This window comes from Hyla sarda, chromosome 1 (genome assembly GCF_029499605.1).
Source record: "Hyla sarda isolate aHylSar1 chromosome 1, aHylSar1.hap1, whole genome shotgun sequence".
Taxonomy (NCBI): Eukaryota; Metazoa; Chordata; class Amphibia; order Anura; family Hylidae; genus Hyla; species Hyla sarda.
Genome location: NC_079189.1, coordinates 78,211,939 through 78,226,133, shown reverse-complemented (window position 1 = coordinate 78,226,133; position 14,195 = coordinate 78,211,939). Strand labels below are relative to the sequence as shown.

Sequence of the window (14,195 nt, the reverse complement as noted above, 5' to 3'; positions counted from 1 at the left end):
ATTTTTCGTGCTGAAAACACCCCCCTCGGCTTATACTCGAGTGAACTCCCCCACCCGCAGTGGTCTTCAACCTGCGGACCTCCAGAGGTTTCAAAACTACAACTCCCAGCAAGCCCGGCCAGCCATCGGCTGTCCGGGCTTGCTGGGAGTTGTAGTTTTGAAACCTCCGGAGGTCCGCAGGTTGAAGACCACTGCGGCCTTCGACATCATCCAGCCCCCTCTCACCCCCCTTTAGTTCTGTACAGTACTCACCTCCGCTCGGCGCTGGTCCGGTGCTGCAGGGCTGTCCGGTGAGGAACTGGTCCGGTGGGATAGTGGTTCCGGGCTGCTATCTTCACCGGGGAGGCCTCTTCTAAGCGCTTCGGGCCCGGCCTCAGAATAGTCACGTTGCCTTGACAACGACGCAGAGGTGCGTTCATTGCCAATGTACTTCTGCGTCGTTGTCAAGGCAACGCCTCTATTCCGGGCCGGAAGCGCGGAGAAGAGGCGCCCCCGGTGAAGATAGCAGCCCGGACCACCTCCTCACCGGACAGCCCTGCAGGACCGGACCAGCGCCGAGCGGAGGTGAGTACTCAGAACTAAAGGGGGGTGAGAGGGGGCTGGATGATGTCGAAGGCCGCAGTGGTCTTCAACCTGCGGACCTCCGGAGGTTTCAAAACTACAACTCCCAGCAAGCCCGGACAGCCGATGGCTGCCCGGGCTTGCTGGGAGTTGTAGTTTTGAAACCTCTGGAGGTCCGCAGGTTGAAGACCACTGAGGGCGAATGATGACAAGGGGATGATGAAGGGGGGATGTGTGGGATGATAAGGGGATGATGAAGGGGGGATGTGCGGGATGATAAGGGGATGATGAAGGGGGGATGTGTGGGATGATAAGGGGATGATGAAGGGGGGATGTGCGGGATGATAAGGGGATGATGAAGGGGGGATGTGTGGGATGATAAGGGGATGATGAAGGGGGGATGTGTGGGATGATAAGGGGATGATGAAGGGGGGATGTGTGGGATGATAAGGGGATGATGAAGGGGGGGATGTGTGGGATGATAAGGGGATGATGAAGGGGGGATGTGTGGGATGATGACAAGGGGATGATGATGAGGATGTTAATGACGGGTCTGGATGATGACAGGGGGGATGATGTATTTCCCACCCTAGGCTTATACTCGAGTCAATAACTTTTCCTGGGATTTTGGGTTGAAATTAGGGGTCTCGGCTTATACTCGGGTCGGCTTATACTCGAGTATATACGGTATTTTATAAAGGTAAAATAATCACACTGCTTGGTGTGGACCAAGTGGCTGTAATGATGTAAAGTAAACAGACAGATTTCTGCATCATTGGTGACAGGTAATGTAGAACCACGTCTTACCTGTGGTTATGTTTTAATTTAAAAACTGCCCACCTTTGTAAAAAAAATAAGATCAATAAGTTGTATGTGCAGACTTGGAGTTAAAAGCTGAATATCAATAATAATTCTGCAGACAATCTTGCATTCTCAGTCTTATTGCCTTTAAAATGGATCAGCATTTCATAGGTAAACAGGTTTCCTCTGCACAAGATGAAAGACTATTTAATGAAAACATTTAACAGTATTGCCAAAAATGCTATTTTTCTAGTGATCTATACAAGAAAATGTTTTCAGGTGAAACCAACAAGCTAACCCAAACAGCTCAAATAGTTTTTTAGCTATTCAAGCGCTGACATTCTATTCATGACTTTGGCGCAATCTTTTCATAATTGTTAGATAATATCTGTGCTAGGTAATGTCTGACAATTGGATGACTAATAAAGAAAGAATATAAGACCAAGGTCGGAGCAGAGAGTTATAAATGACAATCAAGTGGAGGATAATAAACAATAAAAATAGCTATTTAATGTGTCTAGCTGAGTCTTCATCATCCTTGTAACTCTTTCCGGCTTAATTCACATTTGTGGTGAACTCAAATAGTTTAAAAAAAGTCATGATTTCCCATGTGATACAACTGTGCTCAGGAAACAAGCCTACAAAGACAACTGCTACAGATGTTTTGACTAAGCCTTGCATTGGGAAATTTTGGAAACAAGTGTAGACATATCCACAGATCAATGACAACTTCTCATGTAACCAGACAGAAAGCTGGTCGTGAACTCCTACATTGCACTGAGGAAATGAAGTCTTCGAACGCGGAAATAAAATGAGCAATATAGTCGTGTTACCCACACATCACATCTGACAAACCTGCATTAGTACAAATGGAAAAAAAAATAACATCTCCGATGCTTGCTCATCAACAGGAAGCGACAAATGACAGGCCATAATTGGGTTTTGTTTGTCCTTTGCTTCAGATGTGCATTGTTATTTTTTAATTGACGAATAACGGTTTGTTAGGCTTATACCGGCTAAAACACTTCACAGCTGTAGGCAGGTAGTGAATCACATCATTGATCATTTACATAGACATGGAAAAGGCTTTAATTATGTTGCCTGATGAATTCCTTAGTGCAAATCTACCCAAAACTTACAGAACAGGTTCCAGATGTTGGAATTAATAATGAACATTGGCTTGTGTACGGTGAGGCAAATATGTGAGTTATAGGTTGGTGATACAGGGAGGGAGAATTAAGCAAAATTCTAATCTATTTTTTTTTTCCTTTTTCAGAATACATTTAACCCAAAATAACAGAAAATAATTGCCTTTCAAAGAGAAGTTATGTCTTTGATGTTTATATCTGGGGGGTGATGATTAGATTTCAGATCAACCTCATAACTAGATACAATTGTCTCCCAAAATTCAACCTTGCTGTGAATTACAAAGAGTATTTATAGCAGTCCCCTATGTATATACACCCACTGAAGTGTTGACATCAAAGCACACGGTTCATACAGGTGTTAGTTATAGTTTATACAGTCAACTTATTAATATCACTTGCACTGTGTTGTGTATAGGAAATCTCACACCTTTCCTTTAGTTGGCCAAGATGAAAAATAAAGCTCTCATGAACTTTCACATTGTTTCCTCTCATTTAACCCCTTAAGGACCCGGGCTTTTTCCGTTTTTTCATTTTCAATTTTTCCTCCTTAACTTTAAAAAATCATAACTCAAAAATTTTCACCTAAAATTATATATAATGGCTTAATGTTTGCGTCACTAATTTTACTTTGTAATGACATTAGTCATTTTACCCAAAAATCTACGGTGAAACGGGAAAAAAAATCAATGTGCGACAAAATTGATGAAAAAACACTATTTTGTAAGTCTTGGGGGCTTCTGTTTTTACGCAGTACATTTTTTGTCAAAAATGATACCTTATCTTTATTCTGTAGGTCCATACGGTTAAAATGATACCCTACTTGTATAGGTTTGAATTTGTATCACTTCCGAAAAAAATCATGAATACATGCAGGAAAATTTATACGTTTAAAATGGTCATCTTTTGACCCCTATAACTTTTTTATTTTTCTGTGTTCAGGGCGCTTTGAGGACTCATTTTTTGCGCCGTCATCTGAAGTTTTTAGCGGTACCATTTTTGTTCTGATCAAACTTTTTGATCACTTTTTATTCACTTTTCACTTTAAATTTTTTTGCGCGTACGCCATTGAACGAGCGGTTTAAAAAGCGGTATATTTTTATAATTTGGACATTTCCGCGCACGGCGATGCCACATATGTTTATTTTTATTATTATTTACATAATGTTTTTTTTTTAATTTTGGAAATGCCGGGTGATTCAAACTTTTATTAGGGGAAGGGATAATTGAAAGGGTTAATGATTTTTTTTACACTTTTCTTATGCAATATTATAGCTCCTATAGGGGGCTATAACATTGCATGTACTGATCTTTTACACTGATTGATCCATCTCCATAGGAATGGATCAATCAGTGTTTTCGGCGATTGAATGCTCAAGCCTGGATCTCAGGCTTGAAGCATTCATTCGGCGATCGGACAGCACAGGAGAAGGTAAGAAGACCTCCTCCTGTGCTACAGCTGTTCGGGATGCCGCGATTATATCGTCGCGATCCCGAACAGCTCCCTGAGCTAACCGGCACATTTTACTTTCGATCAGTGCCGCGCGCTATTAGAGGCGGGTCCCGGCTTCACTATGACGCCGGGCCCGCCGCGATATGATGCGGGGTCACCGTGTGACCCCGCGTTATATCGCAGGACCGGGACCCAGGACGTACTCATACGTCCTGGGTCCTTAAGAGGTTAATGTAAGAAATTAATATATGGTTTGTTTTAAACATAACCTAATGGGTTCTCTTGCAATATATGGTTGTAATTTGGCGATAGTATTTTGGAAACAGGGACCAAGGCTAATGGATTGAGATGGTGCAATGATGCTTAAGTATGCACCATTGGCTTCGCTGGTATGTTTGCACAGGCTTTGTGTTAGAGATCTATAATGTTGAAGAGACTATGGTATTTAGCAATGGTATGGTTTGCAAACTTTGTGTTACGATGCCCATACACTTAAGTTAAAAGTAGGTCAAATCTCTAATGCGAATAGGGGCCTCCCGGCTCTTCCCCAGACAGAATTATGACTCTTCTCTCCATTCACAATAAGTGAACGTTCAGCTATGCCAATTTATCTTATGTCTAGGGAGATTGGGAGAGTGGTAGTTGTTAGCTGAACAAACTTGCATGGGTACCTTTACAGGATAGGGGATAAGTAGGTGATTATGGTGAGTCTGACCTCTGGGACCCTGGCTGTCAGTGAAGGAGCTTGTGTCATCTACTGGTAGACTGCACCTGCTCCATTCATTTCTATGGAGCACTTGATGCCCGTACTTGAGTCTTTTCAGCACTCCCATAGAAATTAATGGAGAGTGTGCCGTCTGCAGCATGAGCTCCTCACTGAGAGCTGGATCCCATTCCAGAGATCACTGGGGGTTCCAGCAGTCAAACCCCTGTGATCAGGTACTTATCCCCTATCCTGTGGATAGGGGATAAGTTAGTTTTGGCTAGTGTTCTCCTTTAAGACTCCCTATGTTTCTTTACAAGGAGAAGCAACACCCCCAAGACTAGAGATCTCTAGATATTATAATTCCTGAAAAGGGTTTACAGGCCTTATGGTGTCATTACAGTGTCAAACTCCAAAGTCATCCTTTAAAGGGGTATTCCAGGAAAAAAAACTTTTTTTTTTAGATCAACTGGCTCCAGAAAGTTAAACAGATTTGTAAATTCCTTCTATTAAAAAATCTTAATCATTCCAATAATTATCAGCTGCTGAAGTTGAGTTGTTATTTTCTGTCTAAGTGCTCTCTGATGACACGTGTCTCAGGAGCTGTCCAGAGTAGAAGCAAATTCCCATAGCAAACCTATTCTGCTCTGTGCAGTTCCTATGGGAATTTGCTTCTACTCTGGACAGCTCCCGAGACACATGTCATCAGAGAGCACTTAGACAGAAAAGAACAATTCAACTTCAGCAGCTCATAAGTACTGAAAGTATTAAGATTTTTTTAATAGAAGTAATTTACAAATCTGTTTAACTTTCTGGAGCCAGTTGATATATATATATATATATATATATATATATATATATATATATATATATAAAGTTTTTTCCTGGATAACCCCTTTAACATCCTCATATTTATTAATTTATTTCTAAATTGATTGTTATTTGAATATTGGAGTAACTGAGTAAACTAAGTTATTGTAGTAGAATTCTATTGTACAAGGTAGCACTTACTCTTACCTGTAAATACTGTATGGTTTGACTATATTAAAACTGTACCAATATATTAGATACCAGATGCATCAGGCATTCCTTTCATGTCATCATTTGTAAAGTATATGCAATACATCTACCAGTAGTTACTGTTAACAAACCTTCTCTATTTCCATGCCACAGAGAGGAAACATAGCGATTGAAGATGTAAACTACAGTATTCTCAGATATCCACTGATGCCATCTATTTCCCTGTTGATCTCCATTCATGTAATAAGCAGTGTGAATTCCCACAGTAATAATATTAAATCTTTATTCCATTGCGTTTCAGATGTACGCCCTACAGTGAACACAGGACCAACATTGAAAGAAAAAATAATATTCTGGGACGAAGTATATATTGAAAATTTACAACTGAGAAACAAACAGAGCTATTGATCCCGACAAATCAACAGACAAGACAAGGAAAACATTCTTGATTTATTGCCAGCTGCGCACTTTAATGAATTATGTAGAATAAATTAAAGACTTTACACAATGTTATATTATTTATCTGTGTAATCGGGAGAGCGAACAATGACAGTATTATAAGATGACCATACATGCTATGTGTGCAGAAAGTGGCAGAGACCAATAATTACAAATGTCAGATGAATTAGAGATGACGAGGCAAGACATGAAGGGTTTCCATGGACGGACAACCACATAGTTAAAAAAGACTCAGATGAAATATCAAATATTATGTTAATTCATTGTGGACCAGAAAGAGGCATAATTGTATTATTTCATATAAAAAGAATTATGAGACCAATTCTAAAACATCAGAGGCGTAACTTGCAAAATCTGCAACAGGGCCCCTTGTGGAAATTATAATACTTAACATATTTTTCGTCCTATAGGACGCACCGGCGTGTAAGACGCACCCAAGTTATAGGTGTAAAATCTAAAAAAATTAAGATTTTGAACCCAATAGTGGTCTTCAACCTGCGGACCTCCAGATGTTGCAAAACTACAACTCCTAGCATGCCCGGACAGCCGTTGGCTGTCCGGGCATGCTGGGAGTTGTAGTTTTGCAACATCTGGAGGTCTGCAGATTGAAGACCACTGCATAGGAGGTAATACTCACGTGTCCCCGCCGCTCCGGACCCGTCACCCCTGCCCTGGATGTCGCTCCATCGCTGTCGCCGTGTCCCCGTCGCTCCGGAACGTCTCTGCTGCCGGCCAGGTATCCTCGCTCTCTGTCGCCGCCATCACATCGTTGCTCACGCCGACGCACATACGCGACAACGTGATGACGAGGAAGGAGAGCGCCGGACATACAGGGGATCCCTGAACGGAGAAGACACCGAGGAGGCAGGTAAGGTCCCTCCCGGTGTCCTGTAAGCATTAACCCGGCTATTCAGTCGGGCTGTTCGGGACCGCCGCAGTGAAATCGCGGTGGTCCCGAACAGCCCAACTGAACAGCCGGGTTAGTGTCACTTTCCCTTCAGACGCGGCGATCAGCTTTGATCGCCGCGTCTGAAGGGTTAATACAGGGCATCACCGCGATCGGTGATGTCCTGTATTAGCCGCGGGTCCCGGCCGTTGATGGCCGCAGGGACCGCCGAGATAGGGGTGTATTCGCCGTATAAGACGCACCGACTTTTTCCCCCCAGTTTTGGGGAAGAAAAAGTGCGTCTTATACGGCGAAAAATACGGTATAATACTGGTGCGACCGCTACCTCTGCACCCCCTATATCTATGCCGCTTTAAAATATGTTTGGTCTGGTGGTTCCTTCAACACTCCATAAAAGCCTAATTCTACCATTTATATTTTTGCATAATACTGAAGGTAATATTTTCAAATGTACCCACCGCTACCTCCATGCCTCTCCCATATATAGTGTTCTTTACTCAGAAATGAGCCATGGGCCAATAGATCAAAGAGGAACGGAATGGTAAATGTCCACAGTGTGCTTGTTGATTTGACTTGAATTGACCTTTAAGAATTGCAACTTAAAGGGGTTATCCACCATTAGGTGATTTTAGTTCATACCTGACAGATAGTAATGGACATGCTTAGGAAGGATCTGTGCTTGTCTTGGGGCTAAATGGCTATGTTGTGAGATTACCATAACACTGTGGCTAGCTTTTTGTAAACTGGTATTTCCTGTTTGAGTTTTCTTCTTTGCCTACAAATCCCATAATTCAATTTTTCCTCCCTCCCAAACATCAGCCATCCCATCCATTTGAAACATAAATGAGCTGCATCCATTCAAGAGACCTGTGCTTTCAATCAGAGTGCCTACAGCTGTTGCATTAGTTGCAGATAGATCTCTTTCCCATCAAGCATTCGTTTCACACATTGAAGCAGACAGACTCCCTGTCATCAGATGACTAGTGAGTCAGGTCTTGGCCGCATTGCAACCTGGTAAAAAAAATCTGAGAAAACAGTCATTTGGTATGCTGTTAAAAATAAATACTGGGGTGAAAATCACATAAGAATTGTGAGAAAACCGTCACGAGCAGGTACAGACACTATATTATGAACTACACTAACTTTACAGCCCCTGTAGCATAGTCAAACAAAAAAAAATTCCTGGAATAACACAGTTTTCTCAAGAATATTTGTCCTTACCAATAGAGAGTAAAAGACAAATGAAATCAGACAAAGCAGGAAGAAGATTCACCAAATGTATCGTAATGGCACATACTGAGTCTCATTGGAGTATAGTTTTCTTTGTGTTTTTTCTTTTTCTGACAGGTATTTTCCATGTTACTAATGTGGTACTTTTCCCTATGTTTTTTTTTCTTGTTGTACATGCTCTGGGCTGTGGGGTTTTCCAGAGCTCAAATCCACCACATTTTATGTAGAAACATTAGTAAACTTGTAGGTTTTTATGGAAAATTTCAGGCCACACCCTTTTTTAAAGGTGCTCCCTTTTCCTTATGGCCATGCCCCTTTTTGGGTTTCTGAGAGAAGTGAAGAGTTAGAAGGGCTTTTTGGATTTGTTGTCGCAAATTCTGGTGAACAACACGTGATGTAAAATGAGACCCACTGTGTAAAAGATTAGCAACATATTTCAGACAACATTTAAAGACATGTTAGGGTACTTTCACACTAGGTTTTAGCAATCCGGTTACCGCATCCTATTCATTTGAATGACCTGTCTGGAGTCAGATAGTGACTCTGGTCACTCCAGTCAGCTCATTTTTGGACTGTATGAGTGTGAGTTTTTCTGCCAGACTGAAAACTACAGCAGACCATGGTTTTCAGTTCAGCAGCAAAACCAGGTCCGATACAGAAATGGGCTGACCGGAGTCACTATCAGACTCCAGCCGGCTTATTTAAATCAATGGAATGCAGTGAGGGTCTGGCGGCGACCCCTCTATTCTGATACTTTTGGGGGGCAAAAACTAGATAATGGGGGACACTTCTAAATTTGAATGACAATGGTATCTGAAATGAATCTCTGGCAATGTGCTCATCTCTAGTGCACTATAATAAAGCTGGTGCATTGTATGGCTACACTTTGCCTCACTTTTCAAAGGTAGTGAAGGAGAAAAAAAGTGTAAAACATAAAGTAAATGTGACCCATGGTATGTTTTTTTGAATAGGTCAGAAGGAAACTGGACGTATTACACAGGTTGATATTGTGCTGTCTGTCAATAATCCCTCCATGTAATAGGGCCCTAACATAAAACAAACACTTCCTTTGTCATTCAGAGTAGATTCAGATTGTCTTTCAACAAAAAAGATGAATTTATATACTGGCATTGAGGAAAATAAAGAAATTCCCGTGTGCCTACACTGCTGCCAGTTGTTAGAAAATGGAACCTTGCTTACCATTTATTAAGTATATAAACAATATAGGATTAAAACAACAGCACAACTGCATTATTTTATTCCTTTATTGTTTATATTGTATTCCTCAGAATGACTCCACGCACAACGCCCAACTATATACTACCATCAGCGTGATATATAACTGTAGTTGTCGATTTGTTATGGTTCGATATATGCACTTCTCATGGTGGGAAAAATAATGTCACCTATGGAACAAGTTCAAAATACTAGTTCACTGCTGACTCTTCCAGATGTGGATCTGCAGTAAGTCAGCAGGGGCTCCCAAATGACATCCCGTATTATGCAGGTACTATGTGTCTGCACCTGCACAGTGAATAGAACAGTGATGCTAAGGTATTTCCTATGCAAGTGCACAAGTACCTGTATATGTAATTCTTCCACTAGCTTATTGTGGACACATAGTCAGAAACTCTTTTAGAGAATTACCCCTTTTCATCTGACATGGTTAATTCAGCTATGATTCATCATAAACTAAGCCATAGACCAGAAAGTTGTCACAGGGTGTTCACTGAGAATCAGACAACTGCAGTGAATCAGCTACTGCACTTCAACACTGAAAATAGGACAAAAGAATAGGAGGCAAACCAGACTGTAAATTTAAAGGGGTTATCCAGCATAAGGTGATTTTAGTACGTACCTGGCAGACATTAATGGACATGCTTAGGAAGGATCTGCGCTTGTCTTGGGGCTAAATGGCTATGCTGTGAGATTACCATAACACTGTGGCTAGCTGTTTGTGAACTAGTATTCCCTGTTTGACTTTTCTTTTTTTTTACTACAAATCCCACAATACCATCTTCCTCCCTCCCACACATCAGCCACCCCACCCACTGAAACATAAATGAGCTGCAGACCTGTGGTTTTCAATCAGGGTGCTTCCAGCTGTTGCATTAGTTGCAGATTGATCCCTCCCCCTATTGAAGCAGACAGTCTCCCTGTCATCAGCTGACTAGTGAGTCAGGTCTTGGCCACATTGCAAACTGGGAAAAATCGTAGACACCAGTCATTTTGTATGCTGGTAAAAATAATTATTGGAGGGAAAATCACAGAAGAATTGTGAGAAAACCGTCATATACAGGTACAGACACTATATTATGAACTACACTAACTTTACAGCCCCTGTAGCATAATCAAATGAAAATAAATCCTGGAATACCCCTTTAAATATATTTGGTAACATTAGGTAACATCAGCTGGTTTAGGATATCTGTAAAGTCAAAACCCAAAATAAAAATATTTTAAAAATCTTTTTAAAATAAGGCAAAAAAGAAAAAAAAAACAGCAGAAAAAAACAACTTAATTTGTACATGTTTTCATATATGATGATTTATCATCTCCATATTTTATGCTTTCCATAAATGATGTGTTTTATTTAAGAATATACACTGCTTGTACGGTATTTTTTGTTTGCCATTTTGTAACCATTGTAACAAGATATGGGTCCGTACAGTTATGACTCATATTTTGGAGAATCCTTAGAAAAGAGAATTTTTAAAGACGTGTTCATCTCTAATCTAAAACATATGGTATTGTGTGTCTTCCAAAAATCTATCATTTAATACAATTGTAGCAATGTGGTGATGGGAGCTGAGGGATTAATGTGCTCCACCTAACTGTGGAATTCACTGTTTAAAGCTTTTCATGAAAGAAACTGAAGCTATTTGTTACAGAATAATTAAAACTAAATCAATGTCTGTTAAAAAAAAAGCTAATATTTACAATAATAAATCAGATGCCCAATGTTACATTACAATAAATGTGACAATGTCATGGAATTATGATCTGTTCTATCTAAGCTCACTGAAGCTCTACAACAGATGAGTAATTTTTTGTCTTCGGGAGACAACCACCTAACAACTGATGGGTACAGATGAGGCCTCATAGTTTGAAGTCTGAAAAGTAATTGAATGTATACTTCAACTATGCATGTGATTACCGCCTACAGGGAGGTCCTGATTGAGGGGGGGGGGGCTCCTCCTTAGATGAGGTTCTGAATGAGGGCGGCTTCTCTGCAGATTAAGCTCCACCCACTCAGGGCTTCTCCTCAGAATTTCTGTGATGGCTTCCAATACAGATATGCTCCCAATTATAGCAGAAAATTCTCTGGGTTTTTACCACAGAATTGCACCAAATATTTCCCAACTTACTACAAGTAGTTAGTAAGTGAGAGGGAATGTGTGTGTAAAATTTACTGATTGGGAACAGGTATATGAAGTGTTTTGCTTCCACATTTAACTATAGCCAACAGGTTACCTTATAACTGAGTCTCTAAGGTGTCTATATATGTATTCATGGTAAAGTAACCTGTTGACTATAGGTAAATGAGGGAGTAATCGGCCCTCTTAGGCATATGAAGCAATCGTTCCGACATTACCTACTTTACCTATAGCACAGGTTACCTAACAATTTATATAGACACTGGCCGATTCGCCACTGGCCGATTTCTGAAGAAAATCTGTTCGGTCCGAATTTATTTGCTGCAAATCACTGTGAAAAATGGCTATTTCTGGTCTACCGAGAGCCTCAATAGGGGTGTAGAACACTTTGCCTTGTTGTAACATGCATAGGGAGTGTGCTGTGTTGGTGAAATTATACTGTTATTCAGTATGACATGCAGATTACAGGCATCGCTAATAGAATCACTGCCGCAGGGCATCTGGATGTGGCAGCAGGGTCAGGAGACCATATGGCATCACAATTATAGAGATTAAAGAGATTTTTTAATTACATTTTTGTTTTATTTTATTTGAATTTATTTACATTTTTTAAAATCTTTTTCTGAGGACCCATTCTGGTGAGCATTGAGCTGGCAGTCCGCCGAGAGGCGAGCTACCACCTGTTCCAGCCCCTGTCTCTCAGCCCCCCCCCCCCCTTCTACCCGACTGTCTTACTCTGTGTGGAAATACGAATGTTTCATTTAATCAATTATGGTTCCTTTTTATCGCTCTAACCTGTTTCATTGTGATAATTCCACAGGTAATATATGACTACGACCATGGGGCCTTAGTCTTGAAAAGATTAGATTTTTTTTGTTATTTAAATAGAAGATTTTGAATAGATTCACAAAGAGATCACATGGCGGCACAAAGACAGAGCCTGGTAATTGGAATGAGCAAACTTTAAATCCTTTTTTGAGGTCCCATTGAAAGGCTAGTCTGGTGCCAGAAGCCACAGTAATTCCAGCTCCAATAGTGTATTATTGCTGCAGTGTAAACTATGGCAAAGCTCCTATTTGTATCTTAAAATCAAGCTGGTGGTCCGCCACGAGGCCAGCTACCGCCTTTCCCAGCCCCTGCCTCTCAGCGCCCCCCCCCCCATGCTGTGTGTGTCCACTTGAAAAGGGAGGGACTGCAGTACCAGCAACACAGGACAGGAGCACATTCAGCTTCTGTGCTGTTGGATAAGTGGGCGCATAAAGCTAGAAGTGGCTGCAGTGAAAAGTTCATACTTGTATCTTAAAATTGAGCTGGAGGCGAGGCGAGCTACCACCTGTTCCAGCGCCTGCCTCTCAGCAACCCCTCCCCCCCCACCGACTGTGAAAGTGCAGATGTTTCATTTAATCAGATATGGTTCATTGTTATCGCTCCAGCTGAGTCGCACTATCGCAGCACAAAAAGCCTGAGAGCATGGAGGTGGAAATGGCATGACCTGTCCAACTTGCTGTTGTGGCTGTGCAGAAACCACATTCACTCAGTGGGCCGTAAATGACATGTATTATCCCTGACCGTAGTTACAGCTCCACACGTCAGTGCTGCCGTGCACTTTGGTACACTTTGGTAGAGTGGGGTGGTGGGTGTTAATACCAGTACCCGGTGACAAAGTGGGTGAAAGAAGGAGAACTTGGCATCAGATGTGTGACATCAGGTGGGTGACCGGATCAGAATAGTAGTTGAGGCAGGTAGGCAGAAGAAAACGGCCTCTTTTGGCAAAGTGTTAGTCTGCACAAGTAAGTATTGAGGAGATATGTTAGCTAAAACTTTTCTTAGGATAAAATATATGGACTCAAAATTTTTTGGAAATTTAACAAAAGGAAAGGTGTGCAAAAAACGGCATGTGCCACCTACATGTTTTGATGCGATGTAAAGACCTCTAAAAGGTGGAAGGGAACAACGCATGGTCCATTGTAACAGGTGGCGGTAAAAACTTCCCCTGTAAGGCCCTACTCTTGCACTATTAATTCCCTTCTTGGCAAGTGTTACTTGCCCTAAAAAGGGCAGCCCCACACGGGAACTTCTCTATATTTCCACTTAAAAACAACTGCCATTCCCCAGGGTTTTTTTTATTGGAAATACGGAGAGGTTGCTATGTGGGGCTTAGTTGGAAATAGGGAGAGGTTCCTGTGTGGGGCTGCCCTTTTTAGAACGAGTAACACTTGCTTCCAAAAGGTGGAGGGGAACAACGTATTGTCCATTGTAGCAGGTGGGGTAAAAACTTCCCCTGTAAGGCCTTACTCACGCCCTATTAATTCCCTTTTTGGCAAATGTTACTCGCCTTAAAAAGGGCTGCCCCACACAGGAACCTCTCCCTATTTCCAACTAAAAACCCTGGGAAATGGCAGTGTTTTTAGGCTGAAATAGGGAGAGGTTCCTGTGTGGGGGCGGCCCTTTTAGGGCGAGTAACACTTGCCAAGAAGGAAATTAATAGAGCGAGAGTAGAGGAAGTTTTTCCCTTCCACCTTTTAGAGGTCTTTGCATC

General features: G+C 41.5%; 1 protein-coding gene across 4 annotated transcripts in view; it reads right to left on the bottom strand.

Moving 5' to 3' along the window:
- PCDH7 (protocadherin 7) overlaps positions 1 to 14,195 on the bottom strand; it is an 855,514-nt gene that overhangs the window by 707,914 nt on the left and 133,405 nt on the right. The gene's annotated exons all lie outside the window — the stretch shown is intronic.